The 13,610-nt window shown below is 43.9% G+C and overlaps 1 protein-coding gene across 12 annotated transcripts in view; it reads left to right on the plus strand.

The window, feature by feature from the left end:
• Window positions 1-13,610, plus strand: part of RC3H1 (ring finger and CCCH-type domains 1) — a 473,299-nt gene that overhangs the window by 169,707 nt on the left and 289,982 nt on the right. The window lies entirely within an intron of this gene.

Below are 13,610 nucleotides of genomic sequence, written 5' to 3' on the forward strand. Positions count from 1 at the left end.
TTAGTTTTATATCTTCAATCAAAAGTTTGTTATTTTAAAATAGCACCGGAGTGTGTTATTACCTCTCTGGCAGAGTTTGAAGAAGAATCTACCAGAGTTTTGCTATGATTTTAGCCGGAGTAGTTAAGATCATATTGCTGTTCTCGGCCATCTGAGGAGTGAGGTAAACTTCAGATCAGGGGACAGCGGGCAGATGAATCTGCATAGAGGTATGTAGCAGTTTTTATTTTCTGACAATGGAATTGATGAGAAAATCCTGCCATACCGATATAATGTCATGTATGTATACTTTACACTTCAGTATTCTGGGGAATGGTACTTCACTAGAATTACACTGTAAGAAATACATAAAGCTGTTTAATAACTAGAGATTATGTTTAACGTTTTTGCTGGAATGTAAAATCGTTTTCATTTGCTGAGGTACTGTGTGAATAAATGTTTGGGCACTATTTTTCCACTTGGCAGTTGCTTAATCTGTTTTTCTGACAGTTTCTGTTCTCCCTCACTGCTGTGTGTGAGGGGGAGGGGCCGTTTTTTGGCGCTTTTTCTATGCATCAAATATTTCAGTCAGCAACTCATTGTATTCCCTGCATGATCCGGTTCATCTCTACAGAGCTCAGGGGTCTTCAAAACTTATTTTGAGGGAGGTAATTTCTCTCAGCAGAGCTGTGAGAATTATAGTTTGACTGAGATAAAAAACGTTTATTCTGTAATTTGTTTCCTGCTTTCAGAATTTGTTATCTTTGCTAATGGGATTAAACCTTTGCTAAAGTTGTGTTGTTTACAAGGATTGAGGCTATAACTGTTTTCAATTTATTAATTTTCAACTGTCATAGATCTTCTGTGCTTCTTAAAGGCACAGTACATTTTAATGTTATTCTAATTGAATTGTATTTCCAAGTTGCAAGTTTATTTGCTAGTGTGTTAAACATGTCTGATTCAGAGGATGATACCTGTGTCATTTGTTGCAATGCCAAAGTGGAGCCCAATAGAAATTTATGTACTAACTGTATTGATGCTACTTTAAATAAAAGTCAATCTGTACAAATTGAACAAATTTCACCAAACAACGAGGGGAGAGTTATGCCGACTAACTCGCCTCACGTGTCAGTACCTACATCTCCCGCTCAGAGGGAGGTGCGTGATATTGTAGCGCCGAGTACATCTGGGCGGCCATTACAAATCACATTACAGGATATGCCTACTGTTATGACTGAGGTTTTGGCTAAATTACCAGAACTAAGAGGTAAGCGTGATCACTCTGGGGTGAGAACAGAGTGCGCTGATAATATTAGGGCCATGTCAGACACTGCGTCACAGGTGGCAGAACATGAGGACGGAGAACTTCATTCTGTGGGTGACGGTTCTGATCCAAACAGACTGGATTCAGATATTTCAAATTTTAAATTTAAACTGGAAAACCTCCGTGTATTACTAGGGGAGGTGTTAGCGGCTCTGAATGATTGTAACACAGTTGCAATACCAGAGAAAATGTGTAGGTTGGATAAATATTTTGCGGTACCGACGAGTACTGAGGTTTTTCCTATACCTAAGAGACTTACTGAAATTGTTACTAAGGAGTGGGATAGACCCGGTGTGCCGTTCTCACCCCCTCCGATATTTAGAAAAATGTTTCCAATAGACGCCACCACAAGGGACTTATGGCAAACGGTCCCTAAGGTGGAGGGAGCAGTTTCTACCTTAGCTAAGCGTACCACTATCCCGGTGGAGGATAGCTGTGCTTTTTCAGATCCAATGGATAAAAAGTTAGAGGGTTACCTTAAGAAAATGTTTGTTCAACAAGGTTTTATATTGCAACCCCTTGCATGCATTGCGCCGATCACGGCTGCAGCGGCATTCTGGATTGAGTCTCTGGAAGAGAACATTGGTTCAGCTACTCTGGACAACATTACGGACAGGCTTAGAGTCCTTAAACTAGCTAATTCATTCATTTCGGAGGCCGTAGTACATCTTACTAAACTTACGGCGAAAAATTCAGGATTCGCCATTCAGGCACGCAGGGCGCTGTGGCTAAAATTCTGGTCAGCTGATGTTACTTCTAAGTCTAAATTGCTTAATATACCTTTCAAAGGGCAGACCTTATTCGGGCCCGGGTTGAAAGAGATTATCGCTGACATTACAGGAGGTAAAGGCCATGCCCTGCCTCAGGACAAAGCCAAAGCCAAGACTAGACAGTCTAATTTTCGTTCCTTTCGTAATTTCAAAGCAGGAGCAGCATCAACTTCCTCTGCACCAAAACAGGAAGGAGCTGTTGCTCGCTACAGACAAGGCTGGAAACCTAACCAGTCCTGGAACAAGGGCAAGCAGACTAGGAAACCTGCTGCTGCCCCTAAAACAGCATGAATTGAGGGCCCCCGATCCGGGATCGGATCTAGTGGGGGGCAGACTTTCTCTCTTCGCCCAGGCTTGGGCAAGAGATGTTCAGGATCCCTGGGCGCTAGAGATAATATCTCAGGGATACCTTCTGGACTTCAAATACTCTCCTCCAAGAGAGAGATTTCATCTGTCAAGATTGTCAACAATCCAGACAAAGAAAGAGGCGTTTCTACGCTGCGTACAAGAGCTCTTGTTAATGGGAGTAATCCATCCAGTTCCACGATCGGAACAGGGACAGGGGTTTTACTCAAATCTGTTTGTGGTTCCCAAAAAAGAGGGAACTTTCAGACCAATCCTGGACTTAAAGATCCTAAACAAATTCCTAAGAGTTCCATCGTTCAAGATGGAGACTATTCGGACAATTTTACCTATGATCCAAGAGGGTCAATACATGACCACTGTAGATTTAAAAGATGCTTACCTTCACATACCGATTCACAAAGATCATTATCGGTACCTAAGGTTTGCCTTCCTAGACAGGCATTACCAGTTTGTGGCTCTTCCATTCGGATTGGCTACAGCTCCAAGAATCTTCACAAAGGTTCTGGGTGCTCTTCTGGCGGTACTAAGACCGCAGGGAATCTCGGTAGCTCCATACCTAGACGACATTCTGATACAAGCTTCAAGCTTTCAAACTGCCAAGTCTCATACAGAGTTAGTGCTGGCATTTCCTGGGGACTCTTATAGATTCTGTAGAAATGAAGATTTACCTGACAGAGGACAGGCTAACAAGACTTCAAAGTGCTTGCCGCACCCTTCATTCCATTCAACACCCGTCAGTGGCTCAATGCATGGAGGTAATCGGCTTAATGGTAGCGGCAATGGACATAGTACCCTTTGCACGCTTACACCTCAGACCACTGCAACTGTGCATGCTAAGTCAGTGGAATGGGGATTACTCAGACTTATCCCCTTCTCTGAATCTGGATCAAGAGACCAGAAATTCTCTTCTATGGTGGCTTTCTCGGCCACATCTGTCCAGGGGGATGCCATTCAGCAGACCAGACTGGACAATTGTAACAACAGACGCCAGCCTTCTAGGTTGGGGTGCCGTCTGGAATTCTCTGAAGGCTCAGGGACAATGGAGTCAGGAGGAGAGTCTCCTGCCAATAAACATTCTGGAATTGAGAGCAGTTCTCAATGCCCTCCTGGCTTGGCCCCAGTTGACAACTCGGGGGTTCATCAGGTTTCAGTCGGACAACATCACGACTGTAGCTTACATCAACCATCAGGGAGGGACAAGAAGCTCCCTAGCTATGATGGAAGTATCAAAGATAATTTGCTGGGCAGAGTCTCACTCTTGCCACCTGTCAGCAATCCACATCCCGGGAGTGGAGAACTGGGAGGCGGATTTCTTAAGTCGTCAGACTTTTCATCCGGGGGAGTGGGAACTTCATCCGGAGGTCTTTGCCCAAATACTTCGACGTTGGGGCAAACCAGAGATAGATCTCATGGCATCTCGACAGAACGCCAAGCTTCCTCGTTACGGGTCCAGATCCAGGGATCCAGGAGCAGTCCTGATAGATGCTCTGACAGCACCTTGGGACTTCAGGATGGCTTACGTGTTTCCACCCTTCCCGTTGCTTCCTCGATTGATTGCCAGAATCAAACAAGAGAGAGCATCAGTGATTCTAATAGCACCTGCGTGGCCACGCAGGACTTGGTATGCAGACCTGGTGGACATGTCATCCTGTCCACCTTGGTCTCTACCTCTGAAACAGGACCTTCTGATACAGGGTCCCTTCAAACATCAAAATCTAACTTCTCTGAAGCTGACTGCTTGGAAATTGAACGCTTGATTTTATCAAGACGTGGATTTTCTGAGTCAGTTATTGATACCTTAATACAGGCTAGGAAACCTGTTACCAGAAAGATTTACCATAAGATATGGCGTAAATACCTATATTGGTGTGAATCCAAAGGTTACTCTTGGAGTAAGGTTAGGATTCCTAGGATATTGTCTTTTCTACAAGAAGGTTTAGAAAAGGGTTTATCTGCTAGTTCATTAAAGGGACAGATCTCAGCTCTGTCCATTCTGTTACACAAACGTCTGTCAGAAGTTCCTGACGTCCAGGCTTTTTGTCAGGCTTTGGCCAGAATTAAGCCTGTGTTTAAAACTGTTGCTCCACCATGGAGTTTAAACTTTGTTCTTAATGTTTTACAGGGCGTTCCGTTTGAACCCCTTCATTCCATTGATATAAAGTTGTTATCTTGGAAAGTTCTATTTTTAATGGCTATTTCTCCAACATAGGTGTGTCCGGTCCACGGCGTCATCCTTACTTGTGGGATATTCTCTTCCCCAACAGGAAATGGCAAAGAGCCCAGCAAAGCTGGTCACATGATCCCTCCTAGGCTCCGCCTACCCCAGTCATTCTCTTTGCCGTTGTACAGGCAACATCTCCACGGAGATGGCTTAGAGTTTTTTAGTGTTTAACTGTAGTTTTTCATTATTCAATCAAGAGTTTGTTATTTTCAAATAGTGCTGGTACGTACTATTTACTCAGAAACAGAAAAGAGATGAAGAATTCTGTTTGTATGAGGAAAATGATTTTAGCAACCGTAACTAAAATCCATGGCTGTTCCACACAGGACTGTTGAGAGCAATTAACTTCAGTTGGGGGAACAGTGTGCAGTCTCTTACTGCTTGAGGTATGACACATTCTAACAAGACGATGTAATGCTGGAAGCTGTCATTTTCCCTATGGGATCCGGTAAGCCATGTTTATTACGATTGTAAATAAGGGCTTCACAAGGGCTTATTTAAACTGTAGACTTTTTCTGGGCTAAATCGATTGATTATTAACACATATTTAGCCTTGAGGAATCATTTTATCTGGGTATTTTGATATAATAATATCGGCAGGCACTGTTTTAGACACCTTATTCTTTAGGGGCTTTCCCAAAGCATAGGCAGAGTCTCATTTTCGCGCCGGTGTTGCGCACTTGTTTTTGAGAGGCATGGCATGCAGTCGCATGTGAGAGGAGCTCTGATACTTATAAAAGACTTCTGAAGGCGTCATTTGGTATCGTATTCCCCTTTGGGTTTGGTTGGGTCTCAGCAAAGCAGATACCAGGGACTGTAAAGGGGTTTTAAAGCTTAAAACGGCTCCGGTTCCGTTATTTTAAGGGTTAAAGCTTCCAAAATTGGTGTGCAATATTTTCAAAGCTTTAAGACGCTGTGGTGAAAATTTGGTGAATTTTGAACAATTCCTTCATGTTTTTTCGCAATTGCAGTAATAAAGTGTGTTCAGTTTAAAATTTAAAGTGACAGTAACGGTTTTATTTTAAAACGTTTTTTGTACTTTCTGATCAAGTTTATGCCTGTTTAACATGTCTGAACTACCAGATAGACTGTGTTCTGAATGTGGGGAAGCCAGAATTCCTATTCATTTAAATAAATGTGATTTATGTGATAATGACAATGATGCCCAAGATGATTCCTCAAGTGAGGGGAGTAAGCATGGTACTGCATCATTCCCTCCTTCGTCTACACGAGTCTTGCCCACTCAGGAGGCCCCTAGTACATCTAGCGCGCCAATACTCCTTACTATGCAACAATTAACGGCTGTAATGGATAATTCTGTCAAAAACATTTTAGCCAAAATGAACCCTTGTCAGCGTAAGCGTGGCTGCTCTGTTTTAGTTACTGAAGAGCATGACGACGCTGATATTAATATCTCTGAAGGGCCCCTAACCCAATCTGAGGGGGCCAGGGAGGTTTTGTCTGAGGGAGAAATTACTGATTTAGGGAACATTTCTCAGCAGGCTGAATCTGATGTGATTACATTTAAATTTAAATTGGAACATCTCCGCATTTTGCTTAAGGAGGTATTATCCACTCTGGATGATTGTGAAAATTTAGTCATCCCAGAGAAACTATGTAAAATGGACAAGTTCCTAGAGGTGCCGGGGCTCCCAGAAGCTTTTCCTATACCCAAGCGGGTGGCGGACATTGTTAATAAAGAATGGGAAAGGCCCGGTATTCCTTTCGTCCCTCCCCCCATATTTAAAAAATTGTTTTCCTATGGTCGACCCCAGAAAGGACTTATGGCAGTCAGTCCCCAAGGTCGAGGGAGCGGTTTCTACTTTAAACAAACGCACCACTATTCCCATAGAGGATAGTTGTGCTTTCAAAGATCCTATGGATAAAAAATTAGAAGGTTTGCTTAAAAAGATGTTTGTTCAGCAGGGTTACCTTCTACAACCCATTTCATGCATTGTCCCTGTCACTACTGCCGCATATTTCTGGTTTGATGAACTGCTTAAGGTGCTCGATAGTGACTCTCCTCCTTATGAGGAGATTATGGACAGAATCAATGCTCTCAAATTGGCTAATTCTTTCACTCTAGACGCCTCTTTGCAATTGGCTAAGTTAGCGGCTAAGAACTCTGGGTTTGCTATTGTGGCGCGCAGAGCGCTTTGGTTGAAATCTTGGTCGGCTGATGCGTCTTCCAAGAACAAGCTACTAAACATTCCTTTCAAGGGGAAAACGTTGTTTGGTCCTGACTTGAAAGAGATTATCTCTGATATCACTGGGGGTAAGGGCCACGCCCTTCCTCAGGATCGGCCTTTCAAGGCAAAAAATAGACCTAATTTTCGTCCCTTTCGTAAAAACGGACCAGCCCAAGGTGCTACGTCCTCTAAGCAAGAGGGTAATACTTCTCAGGCCAAGCCAGCTTGGAGACCAATGCAAGGCTGGAACAAGGGAAAGCAGGCCAAGAAACCTGCCACTGCTACCAAGACAGCATGAAATATTGGCCCCCCGATCCGGGACCGGATCTGGTGGGGGGCAGACTCTCTCTCTTCGCTCAGGCTTGGGCAAGAGATGTTCTGGATCCTTGGGCGCTAGAAATAGTCTCCCAGGGTTATCTTCTGGAATTCAAGGGACTTCCCCCAAGGGGGAGGTTCCACAGGTCGCAGTTGTCTTCAGACCACATAAAAAGACAGGCGTTCTTACATTGTGTAGAAGACCTGTTAAAAATGGGAGTGATTCATCCTGTTCCATTAAGAGAACAAGGGATGGGGTTCTACTCCAATCTGTTCATAGTTCCCAAAAAAGAGGGAACGTTCAGACCAATCCTAGATCTCAAGATCTTAAACAAATTTCTCAAGGTCCCATCGTTCAAGATGGAAACCATTCGAACTATCCTTCCTTCCATCCAGGAAGGTCAATTCATGACCACGGTGGATTTAAAGGATGCGTATCTACATATTCCTATCCACAAGGAACATCATCGGTTCCTAAGGTTTGCATTCCTGGACAAACATTACCAGTTCGTGGCGCTTCCTTTCGGATTAGCCACTGCTCCAAGGATTTTCACAAAGGTACTAGGGTCCCTTCTAGCGGTGCTAAGACCAAGGGGCATTGCAGTAGTACCTTACCTGGACGACATTCTGATTCAAGCGTCGTCCCTTCCTCAAGCAAAGGCTCACACGGACATTGTCCTGGCCTTTCTCAGATCTCACGGCTGGAAAGTGAACGTGGAAAAGAGTTCTCTATCCCCGTCAACAAGGGTTCCCTTCTTGGGAACAATTATAGACTCCTTAGAAATGAGGATCTTTCTAACAGAGGCCAGAAAAACAAAGCTTCTGGACTCTTGTCGGATACTTCATTCCGTTCCTCTTCCTTCCATAGCTCAGTGCATGGAAGTGATCGGGTTGATGGTGGCGGCGATGGACATAGTTCCTTTTGCGCGCATTCATCTAAGACCATTACAACTGTGCATGCTCAGTCAGTGGAATGGGGACTATACAGACTTGTCTCCGAAGATACAAGTAAATCAGAGGACCAGAGACTCACTCCGTTGGTGGCTGTCCCTGGACAATCTGTCTCAAGGGATGATGTTCCACAGACCAGAGTGGGTCATTGTCACGACCGACGCCAGTCTGATAGGCTGGGGCGCGGTCTGGGGATCCCTGAAAGCTCAGGGTCTTTGGTCTCGGGAAGAATCTCTTCTACCGATAAATATTCTGGAACTGAGAGCGATATTCAATGCTCTCCAGGCCTGGCCCCAGCTTGCGAGGACCAGGTTCATACGGTTTCAATCAGACAACATGACGACTGTTGCGTACATCAACCATCAGGGGGGAACAAGGAGTTCCCTAGCGATGGAAGAAGTAACCAAAATTATTCTTTGGGCGGAGTCTCACTCCTGCCACCTGTCTGCTATCCACATCCCAGGAGTGGAAAATTGGGAAGCGGATTTTCTGAGTCGGCAGACATTGCATCCGGGGGAGTGGGAACTCCATCCGGAAATCTTTGCCCAAGTCACTCACCTGTGGGGCATTCCAGACATGGATCTGATGGCCTCTCGTCAGAACTTCAAAGTTCCTTGCTACGGGGCCAGATCCAGGGATCCCAAGGCGGCTCTAGTGGATGCACTAGTAGCACCTTGGACCTTCAAACTAGCTTATGTGTTCCCGCCATTTCCTCTCATCCCCAGGCTGATAGCCAGGATCAAGCAGGAGAGGGCGTCGGTGATCTTGATAGCTCCTGCGTGGCCACGCAGGACTTGGTATGCAGATCTGGTGAATATGTCATCGGCTCCACCTTGGAAGCTACCTTTGAGACGAGACCTTCTTGTTCAGGGTCCGTTCGAACATCCGAATCTGGTTTCACTCCAGCTGACTGCTTGGAGATTGAACGCTTGATTTTATCGAAGCGAGGATTCTCAGATTCTGTTATCGATACTCTTGTTCAGGCCAGAAAGCCTGTGACTAGAAAGATTTACCACAAAATTTGGAAAAAATATATCTGTTGGTGTGAATCTAAAGGATTCCCTTGGGACAAGGTTAAGATTCCTAGGATTCTATCCTTCCTTCAAGAAGGATTGGAAAAAGGATTATCTGCAAGTTCCCTGAAGGGACAGATTTCTGCCTTGTCGGTATTACTTCACAAAAAGCTGGCAGCTGTGCCAGATGTTCAAGCCTTTGTTCAGGCTCTGGTTAGAATCAAGCCTGTTTACAAACCTTTGACTCCTCCTTGGAGTCTCAATTTAGTTCTTTCAGTTCTTCAGGGGGTTCCATTTGAACCCTTACATTCCGTTGATATTAAGTTATTATCTTGGAAAGTTTTGTTTTTAGTTGCGATTTCTTCTGCTAGAAGAGTCTCAGAATTATCTGCTCTGCAGTGTTCTCCTCCTTATCTGGTGTTCCATGCAGATAAGGTGGTTTTACGTACTAAACCTGGTTTTCTTCCAAAAGTTGTTTCTAACAAAAACATTAACCAGGAGATTATCGTACCTTCTCTGTGTCCAAAACCAGTTTCAAAGAAGGAACGTTTGTTGCACAATTTGGATGTTGTTCGCGCTCTAAAATTCTATTTAGATGCTACAAAGGATTTTAGACAAACATCTTCCTTGTTTGTTGTTTATTCAGGTAAAAGGAGAGGTCAAAAAGCAACTTCTACCTCTCTCTCTTTTTGGATTAAAAGCATCATCAGATTGGCTTACGAGACTGCCGGACGGCAGCCTCCCGAAAGAATCACAGCTCATTCCACTAGGGCTGTGGCTTCCACATGGGCCTTCAAGAACGAGGCTTCTGTTGATCAGATATGTAGGGCAGCGACTTGGTCTTCACTGCACACTTTTACCAAATTTTACAAGTTTGATACTTTTGCTTCTTCTGAGGCTGTTTTTTGGGAGAAAGGTTTTGCAAGCCGTGGTGCCTTCCATTTAGGTGACCTGATTTGCTCCCTCCCTTCATCCGTGTCCTAAAGCTTTGGTATTGGTTCCCACAAGTAAGGATGACGCCGTGGACCGGACACACCTATGTTGGAGAAAACAGAATTTATGTTTACCTGATAAATTTCTTTCTCCAACGGTGTGTCCGGTCCACGGCCCGCCCTGGTTTTTTTAATCAGGTCTGATATTTTATTTTCTTTAACTACAGTCACCACGGTACCATATGGTTTCTCCTATGCAAATATTCCTCCTTAACGTCGGTCGAATGACTGGGGTAGGCGGAGCCTAGGAGGGATCATGTGACCAGCTTTGCTGGGCTCTTTGCCATTTCCTGTTGGGGAAGAGAATATCCCACAAGTAAGGATGACGCCGTGGACCGGACACACCGTTGGAGAAAGAAATTTATCAGGTAAACATAAATTCTGTTTTCCTCGGCTCGAAGAGTCTCTGAATTATCAGCCTTACATTGTGATTCTCCTTATTTGATTTTTCATTCGGATAAGGTAGTCCTGCGTACTAAACCTGGGTTCTTACCTAAGGTAGTTACTAACAGGAATATCAATCAAGAGATTGTTGTTCCTTCCTTATGCCCAAATCCTTCAAAGAAGGAACGTCTACTGCACAACCTGGATGTAGTCCGTGCTCTAAAATTTTACTTACAGGCAACTAAGGAATTTCGACAAACGTCTTCTCTGTTTGTCATTTACTCTGGGCAGAGGAGAGGTCAAAAAGCTTCCGCTACCTCTCTTTCTTTTTGGCTTCGTAGCATAATTCGTTTAGCTTATGAGACTGCTGGACAGCAGCCTCCTGAAAGAATTACAGCTCATTCTACTAGAGCTGTGGCTTCCACTTGGGCCTTCAAGAATGAGGCCTCTGTTGAACAGATTTGCAAGGCTGCAACTTGGTCTTCGCTTCATACTTTTTCCAAATTTTACAAATTTGACACTTTTGCTTCATCGGAGGCTATTTTTGGGAGAAAGGTTCTTCAGGCAGTGGTTCCTTCTGTATAAAGAGCCTGCCTATCCCTCCCGTCATCCGCTGTACTTTTGCTTTGGTATTGGTATCCCAGAAGTAATGATGACCCGTGGACTGATCACACTTAACAGAAGAAAACATAATTTATGCTTACCTGATAAATTCCTTTCTTCTGTAGTGTGATCAGTCCACGGCCCGCCCTGTTTTTAAGGCAGGTAAATATTTTTTGATTTATACTCCAGTCACCACTTCACCCTTGGCTTTTCCTTTCTCGTTGGTCCTTGGTCGAATGACTGGGAGTGACGTAGAGGGGAGGAGCTATATGCAGCTCTGCTGGGTGAATCCTTTTGCACTTCCTGTTGGGGAGGAGTAATATCCCAGAAGTAATGATGACCCGTGGACTGATCACACTACAGAAGAAAGGAATTTATCAGGTAAGCATAAATTATGTTTTTACAGCTATGCTGCATCACTTTCAAGTGTTTCAACATTTGGGTATCATGGCCCTTTAATTTCTGTATCTGAAATTGTTTAATCTGCTTCAAAAGATTGTTAAGTACCCTACGTTATGAGTAGCATGGGTTCACTTAATTTCTTTTGTAAGATGAGGAGTCCATAGGCGTCCATAACATGTGAGATATATTTCCAGCCACCAGGAGGTGGTCAAGAACCCTTACATTAGCTTTAATCTCTCCCATCTCCAATTCCCAATCACTTATTGGCTTCTGAGGAGTGAGGTTGAGAAAGGTGCTCTGCAATCAAATATTTTTATCATTTTCTATAATTTATTAGGAGCTCAGATTTCACTTAAGACCCAGTACCCATTTCCACCTTCACTCAGAGAAGATGATTCCTCCAACATTCTGAGTGGAGCAAGGGTGAAGGAATACCTGCTAAGGCACAACAGTACCCTAACGGGTATTTCTTTCTGCCATAAAATGATCAGGGGTTGCAGGTATATCTGCATGTAACCTCTGCAGTATATTTACTTGCACTGGATGGGCACTCAACTGGATCAGCAACCTGTGAGGGAGAAATACCTCAGCAAGTTGGTAAGACACAGTGGAGGGAGCTGCAGTCCAGGTAAGTAACTCAGGCACTAGAAATCCCAAGAACTATCACTAGGGCTCTCCTTTTACTTGTACTACATAGCTGGGGGTTCACATCCTTCACACACACAAGGCACTTTACCTATTTGTCTTATTTCAAAACTGGTGCTCACAATCCCTTTTATTTCATTGACATAATACTCCTTGGCAGCTCACATTTTAAGTTGTGGCTTAGAATCACTGTTGGGCCAAAATTCCATACTGTCTCTTTAAAAAAACAGCTAAGTTCACAAGGCAGTTAGCGGTTAAGCTCATTATGGATGCGTTGGTTAAGGGAGTAGAAGGGGGACTCAATAGGAGCAATTTTATGATTTTTTGCTCACAGGCCTTTGCCGGTATATTTTTCCAGCGGTAAGCTCCCTGCAACCCCTGGTGCCCTGGTGGCTGACTGTCAGTTCACGGTTACAGTCCTGAGAAGTTTTGGTGATTTATTTGCCCTGGAGGGGTGAATAAATTACCCTCATAGGAGCTGCTAATGTGGTGGGTAACTGAAATATATAATTTAGGTTTTCTGGCCTTTTGCATTATTCCTCCTGGGTTCTTAGGTGTACAAATAGGCTGTTTATGTTGTGTATAGTTGCTTGCACTTTTGGTTTTAGATTTCTGGGATATAATTTTATTCCCAGATACTCCCAGTTTTGCTTACTATTTTGGAGTCATGTCTGCACCCCCATCGAATATGACAGACCCAGTTAAGGCACCTCTAAAGAACAAACTGCTGTCCTTTATCCTTTTCTCCACTGCAAAACTGTTTGTGGACAAAATAACTAGTTGCGTACTAATTGTGTCCCACACCTCCTGTTCGCAATCCATAATCCTGTCAGTATGGCTCCTGGCAGCAATTTTGAGTCTATGCCTATCTATGTGGCTCAAGGGGATTCCACTGATTTTTCTCCAGAGTTTAAATCATACCTTCACAAAACTATGACAGAGTTTTTAGCAATCATTCTCGAAATCTGAAGTTTTACCCACTGCCATCTGAGTTGGACAGGGTCTTGTACCCCAGAGTTAGTTACTATCTAACTTGCAAAGCATTGACTTGGCTGAGTCTTTTTCTGAGGGTGACATTTCCTCTGAGGAACCTAAACCAGCTACTGAACCTGAGATTGAATCCACTTTTAGATTTAAGATGGGCCATGTCCGTTTCCTGCTTCAAGAGGTTTTAAATACCTTAGTTATCAGAAACGAAACTTGAGGATTCCAATCCCTTAAATAAGTTGAATCAGGTCTTTAAAGCTCTGCCCAAAAGTGCCTTAGGCCTTTGAAGCGCCAGATTTGGTTACAGATTGCATAGCCAAAGAGTGGAAGAAGCCAGGCATTTCCTATGCACTTTCTATCTAGTCAACCCTAAGGTTGATGGGCCTATTTCTTTTTTAAGACACGATGAGTTCACGGATCATCTTAATTACTAATGGGATATTCACCTCCTGGTCAGCAGGAGGAGGCA

Source organism: Bombina bombina, chromosome 10, assembly GCF_027579735.1.
Source record: "Bombina bombina isolate aBomBom1 chromosome 10, aBomBom1.pri, whole genome shotgun sequence".
In the NCBI taxonomy this organism is placed as follows: domain Eukaryota; kingdom Metazoa; phylum Chordata; class Amphibia; order Anura; family Bombinatoridae; genus Bombina; species Bombina bombina.